This window comes from Schistocerca americana, chromosome 8 (assembly GCF_021461395.2).
Source record: "Schistocerca americana isolate TAMUIC-IGC-003095 chromosome 8, iqSchAmer2.1, whole genome shotgun sequence".
Lineage (NCBI taxonomy): Eukaryota > Metazoa > Arthropoda > Insecta > Orthoptera > Acrididae > Schistocerca > Schistocerca americana.
In genome coordinates, this window is record NC_060126.1 from 133,190,148 (window position 1) to 133,215,689 (window position 25,542).

Consider the following 25,542-nt stretch of genomic DNA (forward strand, 5'->3'; position numbering starts at 1 on the left):
AGATGTGGGTCTACAGTTATGATGTTGAGACCAAGGTTCGATCTTCACAATGGGCAAGGAAAAGTTTCCCAAGACCAAAAAAAAGTTCATCAGGTCAGGTGAAACGTCAAAGCCATGCTGATAGTTTTCTTTAACTTTGAAGGATTAGTTCATCATGAATTTGTGCCACAGAGACAAACTGTTATTCGATGGTACTATCGGGACATGTTGTGACACCTGTGAGAAGGAAACGATCTGAAATGTGACAACACAATTCATGGTTCTTGTATCACATTAATGCAGCCACACATTCATCCCTGTTGGTGTGTGACTACAGCACATAAAACAAAATCACTGTACTTTCCAGACCTGGCCCCTGAGAACTTTTTTTTAATTATTATTTTTTTTATTTCCAAAGTTGAAAACCCCATTGAAAGGATGAAGATTTGCAACGACATACAAGATAAAAGAAAATTCACAGGTGGCGCTTCGTGTGATCCTGCAGGAGATGTACCAAGACTGCTTTCAGAAGTGGAAACGGCATTGGGAGTGGTGTATCAACTGTGGAGGAGAATATTTCAAAGGGGTCCAGGCACAATACATAAAAGGTAAGCACAGAAATATTTTGTGGATCAAATTCCAGAACTTTATGAAAAGACCTCATATGTGAGGTACCACTAGTGCATTACTGTATGATATATAAATGCTAAGCAGTCTGCTCTCTGATGTGATGGGTTTTTAATTAATTGCTGCATATTAAACAAATTAAATATAAAACACTGTTGAAAACATGGAAAAGAACATTAAGCCTTGGTACACTGTTTGAAAAATGGTGACAATCAATGCACAAACACGAAAGATAGATCTTCCTCACTGGTTTAAATCTACTTTGTAAAAGGCATTTTGAAGTGGCTTTTCTGACACTTCGAACATCCCTTGAACAGGGTTGCCACAAGTTTCCGCAAGTGAAATTCCCTAATATTTCCCTGATTTCCAGACAAGTTTTAGCATTTTCCCCTGACAAGTTTTGAGATCTCGAGGGTAAGTAAGGACGTAAGTTGCCAAAAAAATATAAGGATTTCTGTATTTCTCCCTCATTTTGTTTTGTTTTAGGGTGCAAAAACAACTAGGGTCATACACGCCTATGTCCAAACTGTTAAACACAAAGACAAAGACAAAGAGAGGACTTAAAAATGACTTCATGTCAATCCACGACGACGGAAGAAAAGACAGGTAAAAACAGGGATGTGGAGATAGGTCTATAAAAAACACGATAGAAAAATGGAGGTCCCCCATGCGTCATTTGCTAAACGGTTGGTAACTCAGATGGCAAACCCAAACAGCAATGTAGACAGTCAAAAAAAGGGCATTCCATCTGGAAATGGTGGACAGTTAAAAGATGAACGCAATGTGCACAAAGCGGTACGGGAGCGCCACTTAACAAATGGCAATGTCTAAAAAGGCAGTGCCCAATACAAAACCTAGTTAAAATGACCACCTCGTGGCACGAGGGCCGAGAGGAGGTCGTCCAAGCCACTGGGAGAGGCTTAATAATCAACAGCTTATTCTCATGAAGGGAGGACCAGCAGCGATGCCAAAGTGATATCACCTCCTTGACATACGGCAACACAGAGATCATCAGAGAGAATATAAGAACCAGTGGGCTGAGATACAAGGAGTGCAGCCTTGGCAGCAGCGTCAACACCCTTGTTTCCTGTCAGACTGACATGACCAGGAACCCACATAAACATCACAGTGACTCCATCAAGAGTGAGCAATTGAAAGCTTTCTTGGACCCATTGCACTAAGGGATAGATGGTGTACAGCGCACAGAGGCTTCGAAGGGCACTGAGATTCTGAGCAGATGACACAACTGAAAACACTGTGTTGCTGGATGTACTCCATGGCTCGATACAGGGCAAAGAACTCTACTGTAAATACTGAGCAGTGTGCCGGAAGCCGATACCAAAAAACGTTGGTGCCAAATAGGAAGACTCAAGTGTTGGTTGGCTGGAGGGACGTTGGAAGTCTTAATGAGATTATTCCTTCTGTCCTTTTCAGCCTGTTGGTTGTGTAGCTGGTGACTTCGCCCCATGAAGCGAGAGTCTGATGGCTTCTTGCACAGCTGGACGAGGGGACTGCAATGCTACCATGACACTGGGCTATTTCACAACCTCAGAGCTGAATTTGAGGTTGCATGTCTACACGGCCATGTCCTTCATGGAGCAAGATGCAGCAAGAGCAATACTATAAGTGCCAGATGGTAGAATGCAGGGTTTGTGACTAGCCAATAACTTGCGAGCAACAGGGTACGGAACCTTTTCCTTCACCCGCATCCCCTGGACAGCCCACTCACCGAGATAAACGAGATAATCTCGAGAGGCGGCAGCATGGTCACCATTGTAGTTGATACAGCAGGGAGAAGGAGGCGGACAATCACCCTCATGTGCATCCCTACCACAGGTTACAATTCGGCCAAGCATCGACAAGACATCATAGTGTGGTTGAAACAATGCATTGGGTTCGGAATGTACGGTCGGACTGTGAGAAGCTCATAGCCTGCTTTCATCTTGGATGAAAGCACCACTCTATCAAAGGTGAGAAAAAGAATGCATGTGGGCATTAAGCAGGCATATACCTTTTCCGCTGCCCAATGGATGGCAATGACACACTGATCAGAGGTATGTTTGGATTTTGGCTTTAGTCAGACAGTCGTGCAGCCTAGTGTGAATAACACCAGAGGAAGAATTCAAAGTTCTACGGGCGTCAACACGAACAGGATAGGCGTGGAGAAGCAAAGCAGCAAGCAGTTGTCGTGCTTGAGAATCAGAAGCATCCTCCAAAACCAAAGTGTCATTACATAAACAGGAGCAGTATTTCACAGGGCCAGCAATTGCAATAACATCTTTCTGAATAATACTGTTGTGAATGACTGATTGCCTTCAGTACATGGAACTATGAGGAACTGTGGTGCAGGTGTGGTGGGTCTTTGAATTGTTAGCCTCATTTTGTTTCCGTTCTGTAGACGTTGATTGTAAAGATGATTCGCTCATTGTCAGAGCCCCCCATGATTGTCAGCATCTCCAATGGCGCACTCCTTCCAACTGAGGGCCCCTTTACAATGATCGTTCACACCTTAGGTCACATCTCCCAAACACTTGACAGAGGGACCAATCGGCAATTTGGGAAGGTAGCAGCTCAGGCAATCACCCCAACGTGGGCCTGGTCTGTACCAGGGGGTACGTGCGAACCCTACCTGTATACCCAGGGCTGGTAACTAGGCATTACCCAGTCACCTGTTACGCGTCAGATGCATGGGCCAGCTTTCAGGAGCAGACATGGACAGGGAGGGGGGAGGGGGGGGGGCAGACATAGAGGAGGTGGGTGGGGGGGGGGGGGGGGGGGGGGAAGGAGGCTCAAACACCGAAGCAGAGGGAGGATAGGAGAAGGTGAACGAAGAAAGGAAAAAGGAACGAAAAACAGTGGTGAGGCTTTCTTATGTCAGCTACAGACAGTGCAGAACATTCTCAAAAATACCCCAGACATGTTCCCCAAGGGAGGGGAAAAAGAACAGCAAGAGGATAGACATGCAGCAAGGGAGGACAACGATACTGCAAAGGCTGGGACCCCTTAGTAGATTTCTCCCCCATGTAAGCAAAAATCTTAAGTACTAACATCAACACGTTTCCTAATGAACCGTTTTAGGTGGAGAAAGCAAGACAGATGGTATATGTTTCATTAAGACCACTGTTGTTATTATATTTCGATAAAGCGAAAACATTTGTGACATAAATACACATTTCCTTGGCGTCGCAAGACAGATTTAAAATATCTTCAGTGATTTCAGAAATAACCTCAGAAAAAATGAGGCCTCTTGAAAGAAGTGAATAAGGCATAGAAGAGTTGTGTACACCAACACTATAGGTGACCACCAAGAAAATGTTGGTTCTATGTTCTTATTGCCAATTATTATTCACTGTGTTATGTCTACTGTTTACAGGTATTGTGTGACTTTTCTTTCTAGAAATATACAAGTACATAGCATACAAACTGCGAGCGACTGCCACAATGTTGTTCTTATCGTCCATACCTTCTAATATGTAAAATTATTTTTGAAGTGCCAAAATGTATTAGAATAAGTAAAACGTCTATAAACGCTGTGCTGTGCAATGTACTTGTAGTGGGACAGTCGCAATTCATGAAATCTTTGCCCGTGGCCTCTGGTCTGACGAGGAGCACTGCCGTCCTGGGTCCTTGGATAAACTATGAAAATCCGCCGCATTATGCCACACACAAACAGATCCAGACTGCAAGCAGATTGGTGAGACTAGATCCAATGGGCAGGGCTTGCGCATTAGTGGGAAATGATGGGCTTCAGATCAGCAGGCCCGATCCATTAGAGATACCCACAGAAATGGCCTGCGGTGTTGGCCTGTCGTGGAAATAAACTTGTGTGGCCAGCTATTTACATGTCACAGACACCATGTTGATGAAATGAGATCACATTGATGAATCCATGCAACAGACAACTTGCGCAAATGCTCTGAGAATCAATACTAATGAGGACAGGTAGCAGCTCACTGCAAAGATGATCGCTGAGTTGCAGACAGGCACGCAGAACAATCACAACTACATTTTTGGCCATAAACTTTGTCAGAGAACAAGAGCATACACACATTCACACAGCCCCTCAGACACAACTCATGCATACACGACTGACATCTTTCGCTGTTACATCAACAACCTCTGAGAATCAGATTCAAACAAACCACTCCTCCCACCTCTCTGCCTCTCATCGGCAACTGCTAGGCTAGTGGCAAGAAGTGGTGGCAGCACTGACTGCAAGCTGAGGAGTGTGGTAGGAAGGGGAGAAGCAGTAAGAATGAGGGAATAGACAAGTGGCGCACATACTCAGCTGTGCCCAGCCAGTGAGATTTTTGCATTTTATTTCCAGAACTTGTGGCAACCCTGTTGAAATATGTGTCCACAAATTTTGAACTTTATGAGCCAGTTTCTTTCGATTTTTTGTGGGTCTTTACTAAATCAACAACATTTCCTTTAATTTTTCTTGTGTTTTTCTTTCCAACATTTCCTTTAATTTTCTTCTTGTGTTTTTCTTTATCTCCTAGCTAATGTTTTCTCATAGTTTATACTTTGTTTTTCCATATTAAACCTCAGTGCTTGGAATTCCACTTTCATCTCCATTTTTAATTCTTCGATTACTTTCTCTTGCCTATCGCATTTTTCTACTTGCTTGCCTATCTAATTTTTTTCAATTCTCTTGAAAGTACTTTCTTGCCTGACAATTTTTCTACAAGTCTCTATTGAAGCTATTTCTGTGTTCGTCAATTTAGAATGCCTGACTTTGCTGCTATCTTGTCTTACCTCTAAATTTTCCTGTCTTATTTTTTGGGATGCATCCACCTTTTGTGTGCTTCCTTCCTTTGTTATATCTGTTATTCGAAACTTCTTGTTTAACCTGCCCATTTTTTCATCCTCGCAGTCTGACAAAGTTCTCCTACTTAATGTTAGCTCTCTCTACTAACAGTTTACAAAGTCCAGAATATTACAGAACACCCAGAAACAGTTAGGACTCATCACACTCAGTTTTGGCACTATTACTGCATACTGCAGTAATTCCAAATGCTCACCTACAGCACGTGTAATACATGTCATTTTTTGCTACTAACGGCTGTTGTGTATTGTGATGTTGCATCTGCTTGTAGCGTGTATGTTCATCGTGTACCGTGACTTGTCTTCTCTCTTCTTTTTTTCTTTCTTGTGGCAGTTGCATTAGAAGAGTAAAAACATTTCTCTGTAGCAGTCGTATCTGAAGATTTAAATGGTGCTGTCCTGCCATGCTGAGCCATTTGTAAGTCCCCTACCCTATATTTTGGATTAATGTTGGTTCTTGAATGTTGAATTCTTTAGCTTGGGGTACTTGTTTGACATTGTACTCTTGATTTTTAGAGCATTGGTGAGTCGTTTTACTATCAGATACACATATCTCCTTAATAAAGTACTTAACTGTGTGCCAAAGTGGCTTGTGCCATATCAAAGTCCTACACTCACTGCTCTACATAACTTAGTAAACTCACATGAATTTCGATAAAGGTTTCTCTAAATTAGAAACACTTTGTATTAAACACAGCATATAATATATTTTAAGTTAAGAGAGACTGGATCAAGGATGTCCAAAGTCCAACATTCACACAGTATCATAATTTGATTTGTGTTAGCCATTGTTTTTCAGAATCAGTCCAGTCACTGAAAAATATCACAGTTTATTCTTTTCACAGAAAACTGACTTGAATTATTAATTTCCATGCCTACTTTTCATGCACTAATGCATGACTGAGCACACTGTACCTGTCTGCAACCCACTCTGTACGCTCTCCAGGACTAGACTAGCTCGCAGAGAGGTTCCCGCTTCCTGTTTACAGATCATGTACGTGGATTGCTTGATTTAAATGCATTGTAACCATATTGCTCATACTGTATTATATTTCACATTCATTTTTCGTACTTTCTCATATTTAACACTAGAACAGTGGAGTTTCTGACATTCCTAAAATAGTGGAAATTGGTCATTTTGGCTCCATATAAAATATTTTCATATTTGGCTTAAACATGTACTTTGTGTTAGTGCTTGTTAAACCATATCTTTTTTCCAGATGTTCTTGTTCTTTTATTCGCTTTGAGTGCGATCATCACCAGCTGAAGTATGAATTTCTTCTTTTCCATTTTCTTGTTTGTTGCTACATTGTAGATGACCCATACATTTTTTGCCACCAGACAACATACATGGGCCGTCTCTTACATGCAACCTTTGTAGTATATATTTGTGTCATTTGATCAACCACATCCACTGCATACTTTGTTGTATTGAGAAATGTTATGGTTTCAGGTTTTTCCTTTTCTTCCTAGCATTTGCTACTTCAGCATGCAGTGTACTGAGAAGAATGACATTTTTGTTCTTCTTTCATTGGTATATAGTCATGGCGCAGTCTGTGTTGCCACTATGATGCATGATGGTGGTGGAGTGTATTTCAGCATACACTATGTGATCAAAAGTATTCGGACACCCCCAAAAACGTTTTTCATATTAGGTGCATTGTGCTGCCACCTACTGCAAGGTACTCCATACCAATGACCTCAGTAGTCATTAGACTTTGGGAGAGACCAGAATGGGGTGCTCCGCTGAACTCATGAACTTCGAATGTAGTCAGGTGATTGGGTGTCACTTGTGTCATATGCCTATACGCAACATTTCCACACTCCTAAACATCCCTAGGTCCACTGTGGAAACAGTGATAGTGAAGTGGAAATGTGAAGGGACACGTACAGCACAAAAGCGTACATGCCGACCTCATCTGTTGACTGACAGAGGCCGCCAATAGTTGAAGAGGGTCGTAATGTGTTATAGGTAGACATCTATCCAGATCATCACACAGGAATTCCAAACTGCAACAGGATCCACTGCAAGTACTATGACAGTTGGACAGGAGATGAGAAAACTTGGATTTCGTGGTTGAGCGGCTGCTCATAAGCCACACATCACGACAATAAATGCCAAACGACGCCTCGCTTGGTGTAAGAAGTGTAAACATTGAATAATTAAACAGTGGAAAAACGTGGTGTGGAGTGACAAATCACGGTACACAATGTGGCGATCCAATGGCAGGGTGTGGGTATGGTGAATGCCCGGTGAATGTCATCTGACAGCATGTGTAGTACCAACAGTGAGTTTGGAGGTGGTGGAGTTACAGAGTGGGTGTGTTTCTCATGGGGTTGGCTTGCACCCTTTGTTGTTTTGCAGCAAATTAGGAAAAGTCATATGTCATTAATGAAGTAAATAAACTGTATATGACAATGAAGGGAAAAAAGTATGACAGGTGTCATTTTGATCACTTCTGCCATTGTAGTGTTAATGGAGAACTCCATTTCGGCAGAATTGCTATTCTACTTTATTACACCCTGTCACAGAATGAGTATGTATTTCTGCTTTGAATGATGTTGCTTCTTGTCAATGAGCATGGTTGGTTATAGAACTGTTGATATTTTTGGAAATATGGGGAATCCAATATATCGATATTTAAAAAAATATCATTACAGCTCTCAATATATCAAAAACAGGTATTGATATATCGGTGGAAAAATATCAACATACCTGCCTACAAAAATATCAGCTGTACATTGTATACTAATGGTTTTAGAGCTGTATACTGAAGTACTGATTTATTGTTAGATATTCTGTAAATCAACAAGCTGGTAGCCTGCCTAACCTCCTTAGAGCAAGGATCCAAACGAAAACAATACATGTTCACGCTTGGCAATAACCACTTTGCTAACAATGGTAACTGCATGTCAGTGCCACAATAAAAAGTATCTGATGGGTCCATCATTCAGTTTCGTCACATATTGGATTTGTCCAGAACACGTCATTTCGTCTCCCCAGTTTTTCTCATCTCTGCAAACATGAGCGACCTACCAATTGTAGTGTCAAAACTGGGTGGTGAAGCTAAACATTGCAGTTTCTGTTCATAGCACTGAGCGCCAATTACGGCAACATTTCCCCTCACACATCTCCAATGACCAATCTTGTTATTTAAATTTTTGTTCATAATTTTCAGCAAATATTTTAGAAGACTGTCGATGTAAAAAAATAGCACAATAGTTTCATTAAAATTTGTTTTTTAACGCAGCTGGTGTGCTGTTTCTTCACATCGGAAATCTTGTTATCCCAGTCATACTGTCACCCCCTCAGTGCAATCAGTTCTACCATGTAGTCAATGAGAAAGATTGGACATGATGAATGCTCATACAGTAGTAAGACTCCTTCACACAGTGAAAGTAAAATTGTAAAGAGCGACTTTTTAATATTTTCCAAAAATTGTGAAAAAAATATAATTTAAAATTAAAATATTGGCACTCGAAATTGCCGTTTTGATATAAATTTATCAATGTATCGGGGAAAATATATCGACGAAATATATCAATACTTTTTGGAAAAAATATCAATATATCAATATTTTATCAACAGCCATAGTTTGTAGTATTATTGATGAAGTCTGTTATTATTGTGCCAGGTACTATTAGGCAGCAAAAATATTCTACACTGAAGTGCATATTTGTACATGGGATTGTGTGGTATGGTGCGAACATACTTCCACAGTACTGAATGTTATTAAACTTAGTAAACTCTAGTTATACAGGAGTCACCCTAAGAGCCAATGCTGAAAGCACGAGAGTATGTGTTATTTGGTTACAAATTTTCATTGGAGTGGGAATGGGAAGATGATTGCAGTACAATAATTTCTGCTAAAATGTATTGTTTGTAGTACCTGTTGATAATGGGTTAACAAATTTGCTTAACTGCTGAGGCACTTTTTGCATTTGCAAAGAAGAAAGTCTTAGCTTGCAAGAAGCAACACCATTCAATGCAGGAATACAAACTCATTCTGTGATGAGACATAACAAAGTACAATGCAAGTTATGTCAAAATCTGCTAATATGGAGTTCTCCATTAAATTCAAGAAAGCATCAAAAGTGGATGCAAACTAAAATAAAACAAGACACAAACAAGATACTTACAATGCATTTAAATCATGCAATTCACACATGGATTCATTATGCAAGAACAAATGTACACGAGTAGACAGAACACTAGGCAATGAAAGCAGCTTCTGTTTTATATGAAACAAAAACAAACACAGACTCATTTACTCCAAAAAATATTATGAATGCACGCAAAAATAAAGCAGACAAGCAACAAATTCTTAGTGCAGTTAAAAAGAGTGCAACACCTATTAGAAGTTGTAATCAGGAACACAATGTGATGAAACCAGCTCCTGTGTCACATCATGTCAGATGCCTTTTAGCTTTTGACATACAGCACAATTATTTCCTGTGGTTGAAATTTAAATATTGTATTATTATTATTATTATTATTATTACAGGATTAATCACTACAAAGATTAATTAATAACAAGATCTTGTTGTATTCCTGTTATATTACTCCGCAATGTCAGTCTTCATGACAGTAATGCAGTCTCTGCAGTTATTCCACTTTTAATCTTTCCTTCAGCACAATAGTTTGTTTCCTTCACTATAAAATTACACTTTTCTTCATCAAGAAAAAACTGTAAATGTGCATCGGACAAATATTTGCAGGTAGATTGTCCAAAAGTGTATTGCCTGCTCCACAGTTACCCCACAAAACACTTCCCTGCACTTCACACCACTTTATTAGTGACTTAGGGAGCCCATCAGTACAAGATCTCTCTTCAGGTGACAGCTCACTTTCACTGTCTTCATCAGTGATGCTGAAACTTTGTTTGCCCTTTTGTGGACATATTCATAGTTTGCTTGTGTACCTTTTGTTCCTTCAAAGAAATTACTTCATCTCCATTATTACTCTCGTTTAAGGAAGGAGCACGACAGTCGGGGTCAGAATGATTGCCATTTCTGAAAAGTGATTCATCAGATAAGCTCAATTCCTCCAACCATTTTCAGATTTCCTCTTTTTATGAATCCATTTTCCATCAGACAACCACACGGTCTACACAAGCACTGCACTATGCCACGAATGTAAACAAAACATCAGTACTAGCAAGAAATACATACTGATGCTACACTGTAATCAGGTAATGTTTGCCTTTCATCCACTGCTGCCACTATCACAGAACTTTTCCCACTGGCATGTGGTGCCCATTTGTTTTCAATGCAGCTGTGATTGTATATGCACCACAAGCCAATACCCGTGATCCCTCGCGTGATCAAATATGATGCAGACAGAAAAAACAAAAAACTGATGTGTGTCATATATAAAGCAAAAAGCAATGAAAGTTTAACCAAAAAATCAGCAGTTTCAATTGTTTAAATATTATGATGGCTAAATAAAAAGAATCACACAAAGATTCCAAGATGAAAAAGAATGATAGAAGAAAAAATGAGAGCAACTGAAAAAGTTAAAGATGGTGGGTTAATTAACTGAATAAAATAATGCCAAATGTCATTCTGATATAGATTTAAAAATAAAAAAAATTCAACCCAGCGAGACAAAAGGCAAATTCTGGAAAGCCTAAGTATAACTAACACAATAAAAAAATAAATAAAGGCCAAGAAAAAAAAGACAGCACAGATAAGTCATTAAAAGATCAGTCAAGACAAGGCACTAAAACCAAGAAATAAAAAAAGGTGGGAAGGATAAAGGCCGGAGAGGGGAAGTCGGGAAGAAGGGGGCAGGGCTGCAGCAGGTGAGGGGTGTCCCACCAACCCCTCAGGCTGTCAATGAGGTCAAAAAGCCCTACCTCACAGGGATGAATAGAAACCACTTTTGCGTGCAAAATGTAGCTCCAAGTCAGCCGCTTTGGCATCCTATGCCAGCATCAGAGGTAGCCGTCTCAAAGAAGCCAAATTAGGGCAGACTATGAGTAAGAGGGACACCGACAGGAGGGCTTAGCATCAGCAGTAAGGAGGATCCTCATGGCGGAGAATGTGGCCCCAGGTCAGCCGAATGTGGTCAATGCAGACGCAACAAAGGACAGTGGATCCCCTGTGAGAAGCACACGGGGGAAACTGCCACATGGTTGTAATTTCCCTAATTGTCCTCATTTTTTGGTGAGATCAGGGCAGACCATTCCGAGTTCCAGACGTCCAGAAATCGATGTGCATAAATGAGCAAAGGTCCATTTCTGGGACCCACATTTCCAGGATTAGCATCTTGATGGCCAGCTTGGCCAACTCATTCATTTCCCAAAATTCCAGTATGACCAGGGTCCAAACAAAAAGGACTGGTTGCCTAAATTCAGAGACAAGATCCTGGACAGATGTAACCAGCGAGTGAGGAGAGTACCACAGGTCTACAGCCACAAAGCTGCTAAGGGAGTTACTACAAATTAGGATACTCATACCAGTGCAAGAATGAATATGGCTAAGGGCTAGTTTAATGGCCATCAATTCAGCAGTGAAGACACTGCAGTCATTTGGCAGAGAGTGGAGTTCACTGTACAGTGTGTGTGTGTGTGTGTGTGTGTGTGTGTGTGTGTGTGTGTGTGTGTGTGTGTGTATGCAAAGCATGCTCGTCCGCCAACTGTTGAGCCATCTGTGATTACGACTACCAAATCCAGATACATCTCAAGGATAGCCAAGAAGAGGCAACGAAAAATCGTGAGGTCAGAAGAATTTTTTGGACCAACGGAGACTTCTGGACAAATCCGAGGTCATGTATAAGCCATGGGGGCAGATGCAATGTCCCCTGACCATAGGCAACAATGGAGGAAGCTACAATTCCAAACACAGACACTGGAGGCATGCACCAATTGTAAATTCTGGTTAGCTGTTGTGGGAGGTGGAACTCCATTCCAGAGAAAAGTATACAGTAGTTGAGATGTTCAAGGAAGCTATGAACATGTATAATGTAATTCAGCAGCTGTTGTTAACGCCTGATAGGTACCTGAAAGACTCCAGCCTTGACTAGTAGGCTATTAACAGGGCTAGTTCGGAAGGCTCCTGTCGCAAGTCGAACAACATAATGATGAATGGTGTCACACATCCGCAATGCTAAGGGTGATGCTGAACCACATGCATGACTCTCATAATCAATACGGGAAAGAATCAGGAACTTGTAGAGCGACAAAAGGGCAGAGTGATCTGCACCCCAGCTAGTGTGATGAGGCAGTGAAGTGTATCGAGGTGTTGCCAGCACTTTTGCTTATGTTGGCAAAGGTGCGGAAATCATGCCAGCTGGGAATCGAAGACCATCCCAAAAAGCAGTGCATCTCAACTACAAGAAGTAACTGATCGTCTAGGTCCAGGACTGAATGTGGGTGGGCACTACGATTCCGACAGAAGTGAATGACACGAGACGTGGCGGCTGTAAACCGAAAGCCATGGTTGACAGACCTAGACTGCGCGTTTTGTATGGCACCTTGTAGGTGATGCTCAGCAACACCCATACTATAGGGGCAATAATAAAGACAAAAATCATTGGCATATGAGGAGGGCGATACCGAAGACCCCATAGCTGCCGCTAGACCACTGATGGCCACCAGAAAGAAGAGCCGCTCAGTACAGAACCCTGCAGAACCCCATTCTCTTGTAGATGGGGAGTACTAAGTGTAGCACCCACTTGAACCTGGAACATACCGTGCAACAAGAAGTTCTTGACAAAAATCGGGATTAAACCACAGAGATCATACTCTCAACAAAGTAAGGATGTGGTGATGCCATATCATGTCATAAGCATTCTGTAGGCTGAAAAAGACAGTGATGAGGTGTTGATGACATGCACAGGTCATCAAGATGGTGGACTCCAGGTGAACCCAATTATCAGTAGCGAAGCAGCCTTTGCGAAAACTACCCTGAGATGCAGCCAAAAGGCCACGAGACTCAAGGAGCCAACACAGCCGCTTGCACACCATGTATTTGGGCAACTTACAGAGAATGTCAGTAAGGCCGATTGGGTGATAACTGTCCATCTCTAGCAGGGTTCTTACCCGGTTTCAGCACCCGAACTATCGCGGTTTCTTGCTGCTGAGATGAGAACTCATCCTCATTCCAGATCTGATCAAAGAGGGCAAGGATGTGACATTGACAACTGACTGAGAGATGTTTCAGAATTTAATAAATGAAAAGCACCAGTTTGCTTTTTTCTAAAATATTAGTTTTATTGTGATAATCGGTTTTCCGCTCACAAAGCCATCTTCAGACATTTACTAAGTATTGTCACCAATGAAGTTACAATGCTTGCAAACAACATTGGAAGAGAAGTAACATGTCTAGACTGAAGCAGAAACATACTGTAAGTAACGTCTTTGACAGCGTGGTGGTAATGCAATGAAGAAGTAAAAAAATTGAACAGTAAATAAATAAAACTGGAGTAGACAGGAAAAACTTTAACACAAAATATGAACAGCATGCCTACATAACAGTTTCTACTAATAAACAAAACTAATAAAATAAAATTAGTACTTGACAAGGCTACATCAAGAGGTACAAAACATGGCGAGTTACATACAAACCAATTAAAAGAAGAAACAATTGTCAATGTAACTACAGAATACATTAGGAATGTAAGCAATATCAATAAAATAAACAGAAATAAATAAATGCAGGAAAATGGAGGCATTTGAGCGAACATAAGAGTAAATGCAATCTTTGCGGGTGTCGTGGTACTGCACTTTAACATTAACATTATATTCAAAACTGTGGCTATGTAACAGTTTGCATTGAATAAATGAACCAAATAAAATATAAAAAATATTTGATGAGACAACTACAAGAGGTGTTAAAAATGGACAGTAATACCCTTGACACACCAAGCTTGGTTGCAGTGGCCATTAGGGTGAATGTCTGGACAGCTTCTATAGTTTTTGTCATTTGTTCAGGCTTGTAATTTCTCTTGGGTTCAAAATCTGGAACAAGATGCTCCAGTTGTTCCAGTAATTAACACCGTACGGTAGACTGGAACCTAATTTACAAACCAGTCTTACATAACTCTCCTTAAAATTAACAGCTACAGTTGATCTAAATTTTAAAAGGTTGCTTGACTCCCTACAATATCACAGATCTGTCAACAATAACACTATTACTAAATTTAACTTCATTTTACATTTCCCATTATTTAATAAAATTGATGTAAATATCAAAGACTGGAGCATTGTCAAAGAATGGTGTTTCTACCTTATTGTTCAATTGGAGACTGTGATACGCAGTTATGAATATATGTGAAGATCAGTAGTAAATGGAAATGATTATCACACCAAAAGAACTTTAACTATTTGTTGAAAAGATGAGCAAATCTATTACCAGAGAAAACTCTATAGCTGCAGTGGGTACCATGATACACATTACAAGCTAAAACAAAATTAATAGTAAAGAAATTGAAGCTAGTCTCAAAAAATACTTTTTAGCTACATATATCAAGTGAAGACTGTATTACACAATTATCAATGTACTTGTGTATCATGAGTAAATCTTTATGGTAATCACAAAATGAACTTTATTTATCATAAAGAAAATGAACAAAGTGTCATAAGGAAAGTTCTACAACTTTAGTGGGGTCAATGACAAACAGTGTGATTTAAAAAAAACTTTAGAAAAAAAGATTGATAAATCAAGATTGTATTATAATTACCTCTGTAAGAGACTAAAAATAGCCAGTGCGAATTTTTAAAAAATGTTTATTATAGAGGGCAAAAAAAAACCACGAACCTACTACGGTGTCGTAGCAGGCGGAGAGGTGATACTCCAACGTGGCGCGTCCCAGGTGGCGGATAGGGGGGTCCTCACCGGTTTACCGGCGGACTTGAGCGAAATAAAATAGCTCTCGCGGACCAAACACTAAACAACCTCTACGGCTAACAACCGTAGTTGTAACTCGGAGCTTGCTCCACACAAGGTTGACTACTTTTGAAAGTCAAACATGGAAGGAAATCTTTCAAGGAATAATCCACCGCTTGGAAATAACCAAGGAAGACTGCACTCGGATACGGTGGGCAGTCACCTGAAAGATAACTTGGATGAGTCGGAGCATCTGAAAATACCCAAAACGGACAGACGACCAAAACTCAAGACAGGACAAATAAACTACATTGCGACACACAATATAAATTCCCTCATACAACCAGGCAAACTCAAAATTCTGACGGATGAAATGGATCGCAAGGGGATTCTCATAACCGGACTTCAAGAAATGAGAAATACTTATCAGGAGCCGATAGAATCACAAGGATATAGGATTTATAAGGGAATACCAGGGAAAAGAGTCATGAAACAGTGTCCACAATTTGGAACAGGATTCGTGGTGAGTCTGAAAATAATAGAGTCCATAATAGAATTTAAAGCACAATCTCCCAGGCTCTCAACATTAACTCTAAAAGCTGCAAATAAAATGTACACAATAATAAATGCCCATGCCCCGACAAATGATAAAAATAATAAAAAAGAACACAGAGAAGAGGTAGAAAAATTTTGGGAGCTCTTAGATCAAACGACGAATAACATTAATAAAAATCACATCAAAATTTTAATTGGAGACTTCAATGCCCAGTTAGGAAGGGAAAAGAGATATAGAGACATAATAGGGAAATGGACAGCACAAAGAAGAACAAACAAAAATGGCATAAGACTAGTGGAATTTTGCAGAAACCATGACATGATCTCAAAGTCGACGTATTTTAAGAGAAGACCAAGTAAACTAAAAACTTGGAAACATCCAGACTGGAAAAAAGGAGAATGGCAACTGGACCATGTCTGCATGGATAAGAATTACCACAAGGAAATTTACAATGTGAAAGTACTGAGAGGGACAGATACCGGATCAGATCATTACATGATAAAAATTAAAATTAAATTAACCCCATCAGCAAAGAAAAAATCCCACCAGAAGAAGAAGAGAACCTATGACCCTCATAAACTGATACAAAATGAGGATTATGAAGCACAAACCAGGGATATAAAAATAACAGATGATCTGGAAGAAATAATTCCCAAATTGAAACAAATAGCTGAACAAGTTGCCCCTATAAATCCAAGGAAAAAACACCAGTGGTGGAACGATGAATGTGATGAAGCAGTGTTGGATCGACACCAAGCCTGGTTAAGGCATCAAAATGAAAAAACAGAAAAATCATATTTGGAACTCACAAAACAAAGGAAGACAACACAAAAAATAATAAGGAGAGTTAAACGTCAGTACCAAAAAGATATACTTCTAATGATAGAAACAAATAGTGAAAAAACAAACTCAAGAGACTATTACAAAATATTTGGCAGATAATTACAAAGATATGATCCTCCAACATTAATGTTAAAAGATAAAGATAATAACCTAGCCCATAACAATAGTAAAAATACAGAAATTCTAGCAGAAACATTTAACAAGTTACTAAATTGTGAAGATCCCCCAGAACTTCTTCAGATAAACACAGAAACCCCAATTAAAACACCAGCAGAAAATATAAATCCACCTACAATTAATGAGGTCTACAGAGCTTTGAAAGAACTCAAAAACTACAAGGCAAGTGGAGAAGATCAAACGTTTGCTGAACTTTGGAAATATGCAGCAGAACCAGTAAAGATAGCATTACACCAATGCATAGTAAAAATCTGGAATGAAGAGAAATTACCAGAAAATTGGACTACTGCTATAATACATCCATTACATAAGAAAGGAGAAAAATCAAATCCAGACAACTACAGAGGAATTTCCCTTTTGGACTGCACGTATAAGATCATGTCAAGAATACTATACAACCGCTGTAAAGATCAATTAGAACTGGAACTGGGAGAGTATCAAGGAGGATTTAGATCCTGGAGAAGCTGCCCAGAACAGATAATCACCTTGAAGTTAGTTATGGATGTCTACAAAAGAAGGCAAAAACAACTAGTCATAACCTTTGTAGATTTCAAAAAGGCGTACGATTGCATCCATAGATCTTCAATGATGAAAATATTAAGGAATTTTGGACTTCATCCTAAATTAATAAAAATGATACAGTTAACCTTAACAAACACCAAATCCAAAGTAAAATTTAGAGGAGAAATATCTGAACCATTTACGATTAAAACAGGGTTGAGACAGGGAGATTGTTTATCACCATTGCTATTCAATTGTGCTCTTGAATATGTAATGAGAGAATGGTACAAGGAAAATCCTATGAATGTTAAAATTGGAACTAAGAAAGATAAAATAAACCTAAATTGCTTGGGATTTGCTGATGACCTAGCATTACTAGCTAATAATATTCGGGAAGCCACGAAACAAATAACAAGCTTACAAAATATAGCACAAAAATTAGGACTCCAGATATCATTTGAAAAGACTGAAATAATGGTAACGGATCCACTTGTAATAGATCACATCACAGTGAACAATAGGGAAATTAAAATAGTGAAACAATTTAAATACCTGGGTGAAATTATAACACATAAATTGGACGAGAAACCTGCATGGCGAGCAAGAACTAATAAAATGATAAAAGCTCAAAAACTAACATGGTCTACGTACAATAAAAAATGTCTATCAATTAAAACAAAATTAAAACATTACAAGACGGTGGTCAACTAGAGGTTACATACGGAAGTGAAACTCTTTTTAAAGTCACCCAGAAAAACAGAATTGACAAAATTTTAAAAGTAGAGAGAAGAATTGCTAGAACATGCATAAATAAGAAATATCAAAAAGCTGGGCAATGGCGGATAGTTCCAAATGAAGTGGTATACAGAGAACTGGAGCCCATCACTGATACTATACGAAAGAAAAGGATCTCTTTTTGTGGTCACATTCTGAGGACACCAGAAACCAGATTATCAAGGAAAATTATTGAGAAACTCTGGAATTGGAAACAACAAGGAGGATGGCTTAAGGAAATAAGAGAGGATATGGAAGAACTGGAAATAACTCTGGATGATTTGCAGAACAAAACGCCAAATTTAAAGAAGTTGAGGGACACAGAAATAAGATTTAAACCAAAAATTGACAAACGACATACAATGAAAAGGGTATTTACAGATAAGGAACGACGAAAAGCATCGGAACGAATGAAGAGATACTGGGCCACTCGGAAGGGGAATATACCAAAGAAGAGGACCAGAAATGATTGACTGAAGTGGTCCAATGAGGCCGTAAAAGCAGAAGAAGAATAAGAAGAGGGCAAAAAGATTGATAAACCAAGATTGTATTATAATAACCTCTGTAACAGTAGAGATTAAAAATATGATTTCTCTCAGAATCGATGAAAATATGACAACAAATAGCACCATTAAAAAATGCAATTCAAAAGACACACCAAGATGTGACATTACAGTAGCGATTATCAATACTTAACTGACGGAGTTCGATGGTTCGTACTACAAATTTCTCGAGAGATAATAGCCGGTATTTACAAAGCAGGGCACCCAATATTCAAAAGAAAATGTGTGACGCATTACAAATGTGTGCGCTTCAGTTCTCATGTAGCCACAAAGAAAGAAGACTGATGGGGTTAGGTACTGGGATCTTGCAGGCCAAGGTGCAGGTCCTCCTTGGGCAATTGCCTAAGGTATGAGTTAAAGCTGCACAAACTTGTGCTGTAAAGTGTGCAGGGGCACCATCATTATACAATCACATACTACCTATGACATAAAGTGGAACCTCTTCCAAACCGTGGCTTACATTTCAAGATGGAGAAATACTGCTACTTGATAAATAAAATTATGAGTATTATATTAAATAACAAGCGGGGAGATTTTAGTAACAAAAAATGAAATCTGCACTTTCCTTCAATAAGATGATGTGTGCTGCTATTGAAAATCATCAGATTTTAGCCAAAGCAGATTGCTTCATGGTTACAGATTTTAATGAAATTTGACACAGTTAATACCTGCACTAAAGTACGTTCGTATCTCTGGTACTGAAATGTGTAACCCCTGGGGAGGGCAGAGACTGCCCCAAAGTTACTAATTTGGCCATTTAAATAATAACAATAATAATAAAACTCATATGTGACAACCTAGGTCCTGTATGAAAACAGATACAGCCCAAATGCTTGTCTCATTAGAAAGCTAACACCTCTCCCTTGTAGGAAAAAAGCAATAACGCATTGCAGTGGTTGATGTTTCGGATGTGATACACATACCAATTGCTACACAAGTTATTTTTTCAAGTTTCCAATACTTTGTTCTCATTTGTGGATGACAGTACTGAAATATTTGGTATGTATAGAAAGGTGAGACGACCGAGTTCACTGAACAAATTCAGTTGCTTCACTTGCACACACACACACACACACACACACACACACACACACACACACACACACACACATATTTAGAAAATTCCGAAACTGTCAAAAAACATTATTTGGAAAATGTGTGCAAGGTCACAACATGCTGCAAATTGCCTCATTATGTAGCTTTTAGCTAAATTTAATTCCTCCCAAAATATCTATGAAGTACTCCAATGCATACTTTTTTTTACTGTACCCTAGAAATATGTATTTGTCAAAATGGACACTATTGCAACTGCCACAGAATTTTAGACAGGAGAGACATTATTCTCCAACATATTCAACCTCAATAAGTAGAAACACTATGTTTCACACTCTGAACGTATCCATAATTATCTAAATAGAAAGTCACATACCTTGCAGACTGGTGACCTTTGTCATTTGTAGTGCTAAAATTGGAGTAGACCTATTTCAGTTTCAGTTGTCCAGCCCATATGCCACTTATAATGTTTGGCAGCGCATATGGTTTCAGGATATTCCTGAACTTCACCCACCTGTCTTCACTGATTAAAAAGTATGCTTTAGCTGGGCCAGATGGATTCAAGTGTTTTACCAAAATATCATAATACTCTTCAGAACAGTCCATATCAAAGGGAATGGACCTCTGAAAAGTGTTGTACACACAAACAATTTAAGCTTAAATTCTTGCAGAATCAGAAACACTGTGTTTAGCTCAAGATGTACAGCAGCCCTATATGCAGTGGATCATAACATATTGGTGTGTACACTAATTGGTGGAAACAGTTGAAGATTTCATACCCATTTTTTGCAATAAACCGGAATTGCTGAAAAGTAATCATTTTGTAATAAAGCAGCAATCACATTATCTAGCTTCACTGAAAGAAACTCTCGATTTTTCAGAGAATTATTCATTTCTTGTACAAGATGCAGCACAACCATGTCACAAGCAACAATCCCAGGCCATGGTGCATCCTTTTGTACTATATATACCAAAATCAGGTCAACATCATCAACTTCAAAGACCATTTGTATCTCATTCACTTAACAGCTGCAGTACATTATTATCGGAAAACCATTATCCCCCACACAAAAGGTGCAAGACTAAGCTTATAAAAAATTCACCATTTTCCAAATGGACATCATCTCAATATAAAAATTGGAAAAAATTTAAAATATCCGACAGTGCATTTTGAGGACTTTGGAATTGATGCTACCTGCGGCATTCCTTTGCCACTAGCCATGGAAATAGCACCTGTGATGGAGCTGAGCTGGAGCCAGTCAAAAGACTGGCTGCCACAAGTAGCCTCCACGAACTTCACACAACCAATCGTCACTGCACAAGCACTTTGAGATACGCATCCCAAGAGAGAATAGGGTGTTCACTTCTTCTATGTGTCATCAGAAGACATTGAAAATATGTAATGATGCTGTTTCACTGAATGAAAGGTTTGGTGAGTGCAGGACAATTCCAAACACCAGGCATTATCACCACTTTATACCTGCCAGAAAGGATGTAGTAAGATGTTCCAAACTTCAACCTTCATCAAACATGGTCTGGATTATCTCTCACATAACACAGAGGCACAACAGTCTGCAAAACAATACCAACAAATATTGCTGTGGCACGAAATCAGGCCATTTTCTTACATTATTTGTGTCTATAACTAAGTGGTACCTTGCCTTTGTTATAAAGATGTCCTGTATCGACCTGGACCAGCTAAAGCTTACTTTTTAACCAGTGAAGTCAGCTGGGTGAAACACAGAGACATTTAACAAATATTGTGCCAAACATTATAACAGACAGACAACACACATTTTACACGACAACTGAAATTGAAATATTCCAGTTGATTACGAACTTTCAGCACTACCAAGAGCGAAAAGTATATTTAGATAATAATTGACACGTTTGGAGTGTGAAACATATAGTTCCTACTAATTCGGGTTGAATATGTTTGCAATACTAATGTTCCTCTCGAGTAAAATTCTTTGGTATTTGCAATATTGTCCTTTTCGGCACATACACATTGTCAAGGGTACAGCAAAAAAGTTATGCACTGGTGTACCACAAAGATATTTTAGGGGTAATTACACTTATAAGTTAGTTACACAATGACGCAACTGGGAGCATTTTGCGACCTTGTGCACACAGGAATTTGGAGGGGAGGGGCAAAACTGATTTTCAACAATTTTGTAAGTTTCAAAATTCAAAAAGTACTTTGCATGGAAATACGGAAGCGTCCGATCCCACCCGTCTGCTTTGACCTATGACGTCACAAATATGGCGGAAACAAAAACAAACACACACACTTTCCACAAGAAGCCTAATGACACTAACGGGACAAGCGCGGGAAATGAGGTGTTTTGGGTGGGGGGCAAACTAAATATAAACAAATTTAGACGCCTTGCGTAGCTACAACGTGTAAGTGAAGACAGCCATGCATGAATACCCACCCACCTCTCCAAGGGTCGTAACCCCTGCAACCCATAGAAGATATAGATGCTTCAGTAGCTGATTAGTGTTTTTTGTCTTTTTTTAAAAAAAATCTCACGGGATAGAACGAACAGATCAGAAAGATAAATATAATAAACTAAAACAGAAATTCGAGGAAACAGATAATTAAAATAAGTAATAAATGTTTTTAAATTTTAAAAAATTCTCACGAGATAGAACGAACAGATCAGAAAAGTAAATAAAATAAGATAAAACAGAACTGGAGACAGCCACACTCCGCGCCGTCACGACGTCACACACGACAACAAACTTACGTCACGGGTCAAAGCCGACGCGTTGGATCGGACGCTTCTGTCGACCCCTTTGCATGCAGGTAAGACAACCAATTTGCTCAGTGAATTCAGTCTGATCACCATTCTGTACATACCAAATATAATTTCCATACTGTCACTGACAAGAAAGAAAAAAAGAAAAGAAAAAGAAGATGCAAACTTGCAAAACTGTACAGGTGTTAGGAGGTCACACATGGTGGCTTCATAATACAAAAGACAAATAAAAGCAGCCAAAACAATTAATTTGGGGGAGGGGGTCTAGTTCAGTCCATGGGGGTTACACATTTCAATACCTGAGATATGAACTTACCTTACTGCAAGTAATAACTGTTTCAAATCTCATTAAAATCTGTAACCATTATGCAATCCCAATCTGATTATCTGCAATGGAATGACCCAGGTAAGATATTACGCTTACTAGTAAATGAATTGTGCCTACATTACCTGAGAAGGCATTGAACAAAAAAGTTATCTCAAACAAGCTAGAAATAAGTACTCTGAAGCAGTAGTGCAGAGCATTTTAAATAAATAGAACAAAAAAGAAGAACAAAGTAGTTGCCTGAATTAAGCTACTTGAAGATAGTTTGAATTAAGGATTTTACATTGAAACGTAGCACATCAAGCAAAACCACAGTTACTGAGCTTTAAAAATTCACCACACACAACTCAACAGATTTAACAGGATTGAACTGAACTCAAAACTGTCCCTCACAACCTTCAGACGGTCAAAGCAAGCTTCAATTTTTTTAAGGCGCAATAATTTAAAGACTGAATGATCAAAACTTGTCAGAATTTGCAATATTTGATAACCGCATGGACAATCAAATATTTGATATTAGGGGACAAACAATAAAACAATCAATCATTTAATATGTACTAACTATTTGATGAGATGTTCATACTGATCATCACGATATCTTGATACATTAATTTATAAACCAGGTTTGATTGAAGAATCATTAACGCACAATGGATGGTTCGGGAATACGAGTTCCGTAAAAGGTCTAACAAGAGATCGATTTTGGAAAGTATTTCGTGCCGAATCGACAGCGTAAAAGAAGAAATTAGAATGTAATCGGCTTTTGGAAAGTGTGATAGCCATGCCAGAGGAATACTAGTTTACGGGGAAAATTCTTGGAACAGACAGAAATTCTTAGTAGCTCATGAGGAATCGAAAAGAAATTGACAATCGGTGTGCCGCCAAAGGAATATGTAGGCAATGAAGCAATAACAAACAAAATTTGACGTGTCAGAAAATACAGCTGTAATTTACTGTACATTCATAAGATAAACACTGAACTGTCTGGCAACTCTCAAGCGCTGTCACAATCATTAGACGCTCTAACTCACAAGAAACTTACCTATCACTCCAGGATTTGCTGCTCCTTTGCAACAGCCTCAAGCTCACAAGAAAAATATTGCTCCTCTTCCTAATTTTACGTCGTATTAAACCTTAAATTACAAGTAACAGCAGCTCAATAAAAACAATGACACATTTCAACAATGCTTATTTACAAAACAGTTATTCAATTGTTCACAGATCAAAGAACATCGTAAAGTCGTACAAAGTAACTAAAAAATCATAGATACAATCTAGAGAAATGTATTATCAATCGCACCAACGATTATATTCCATTGACATCCAAGAAAAGTGATGATAGTTGGTCGCCACTAAGGTGACGAACCTGGGGTTACTTGTGCAACACTTTTAGCCATTCCAAAAAATTGCGATGTCTTCTCGTGAATGACGTTCGTAACACCAGGGGCCAGTTCAGTTGTACAATCTCTGGTTAGCAGCTGGTTGCGCTCTATTCACGGAATAGCTCCAAAAACGCGTTGTGCGAACCCGGAATACACACTAACCGGAGAATAAACTCGAGATAACTTAAGCGGCGATTTTTAGCCGGTTAGCGAGCTTAACTGGAGAATACTGTTTCAAAATGCCACAGATAGTAACGGCTGCAGAGAACTATGGCGAGATTTTGGCTGATCTGCTCATGAGAATGAGGAAGGAAAAGAAAGAGAGATGACACCGATTCCGAACTTATATCCAGATTTGGCATATCAAAGGAAGCCCTACTTCGTATTGTACGTGAGAAACTGTGTATTCGACGAACATATGAGACTATTTCTCCGCTTACTTAAACAATATGTTTATTTTTTAGTAAAATGCATACGATTTCAGTACATCGTGTATTCCATCGTGTTATTTTTGTAAATCAGGAACATTAATATGATGATTCGTACGAAAATAACTATTGTTTATCTGGCGTGTGTTCCAATTGCTGCAGTAAGGAAAAGGACTGTTTCGTTTTATTTAGCAGACAGTCTCATAAAGACATAACCAAATCGAAAAACCACACCAGTCATGTAAATTATTTGTATTAACAGCTGTTTCTGTTTTCGATAAACATCGATTTTTCGAGTTGCAGAGAGTTTTGATAAAACAGTAGTGTCCCAATTTCACCAACAACAGAAAAAATTGTTCTACACTGCTTTCTATTGGGAATGCTCTTTTTTGTAAACCCCACAGCAGTGTCGGAACAAATTTCCAACTTTTAATGAAAATATTAGGATCACAGGCTTATTAACGCTTCAGGGTAAGTACATTGTCTCCCACTTACCAGTATACATTGAAGCCAGCGAATACTCAGGGCTGAGCATGCCACAGTAAGATTAAGAGGAAAGGTAGCTTTTTTTCCTAAGGTGATGCTTCCTCAGTAATAGAACATAGCTATTGTTTCTCAGTTTTTAGTGTTATCTACACAAGCCCACCCACATTTATCATAAAGTAATTGATACATTTGTATGTTGTAAGGGCAAAACAGTTACTGAATCTGCATAGCTGTACTATGTGAAAGGAATGCCTGGGATGCTATGTTTTAACTCTGCTTGAATACCAAGTTATTTTCATTGTTCTCCTTTGTCACACTCTAACTACTTAAAGTAACCAAAATTGAAATATCTTATATTGTACTTGTGTTAAGTAGATTTTTCCTGAAATTGATTGTTTATTGTAATAAAAATTTTGAAAGCACGCTAA

The 25,542-nt window shown here is 38.9% G+C and overlaps 1 protein-coding gene across 2 annotated transcripts in view; it reads right to left on the bottom strand.

The window, feature by feature from the left end:
* Window positions 1-24,022, bottom strand: part of LOC124545013 (lebercilin) — a 193,204-nt gene extending 169,182 nt beyond the window's left edge. For both annotated transcript variants that reach the window (XM_047123789.1, XM_047123788.1), the window contains exon 1: window positions 23,861-24,022. The gene's annotated coding sequence lies outside the window, so the exon portion shown is untranslated. The remainder of the gene's footprint in view (window positions 1-23,860) is intronic.
* Window positions 24,023-25,542: the final 1,520 nt, after the last annotated feature.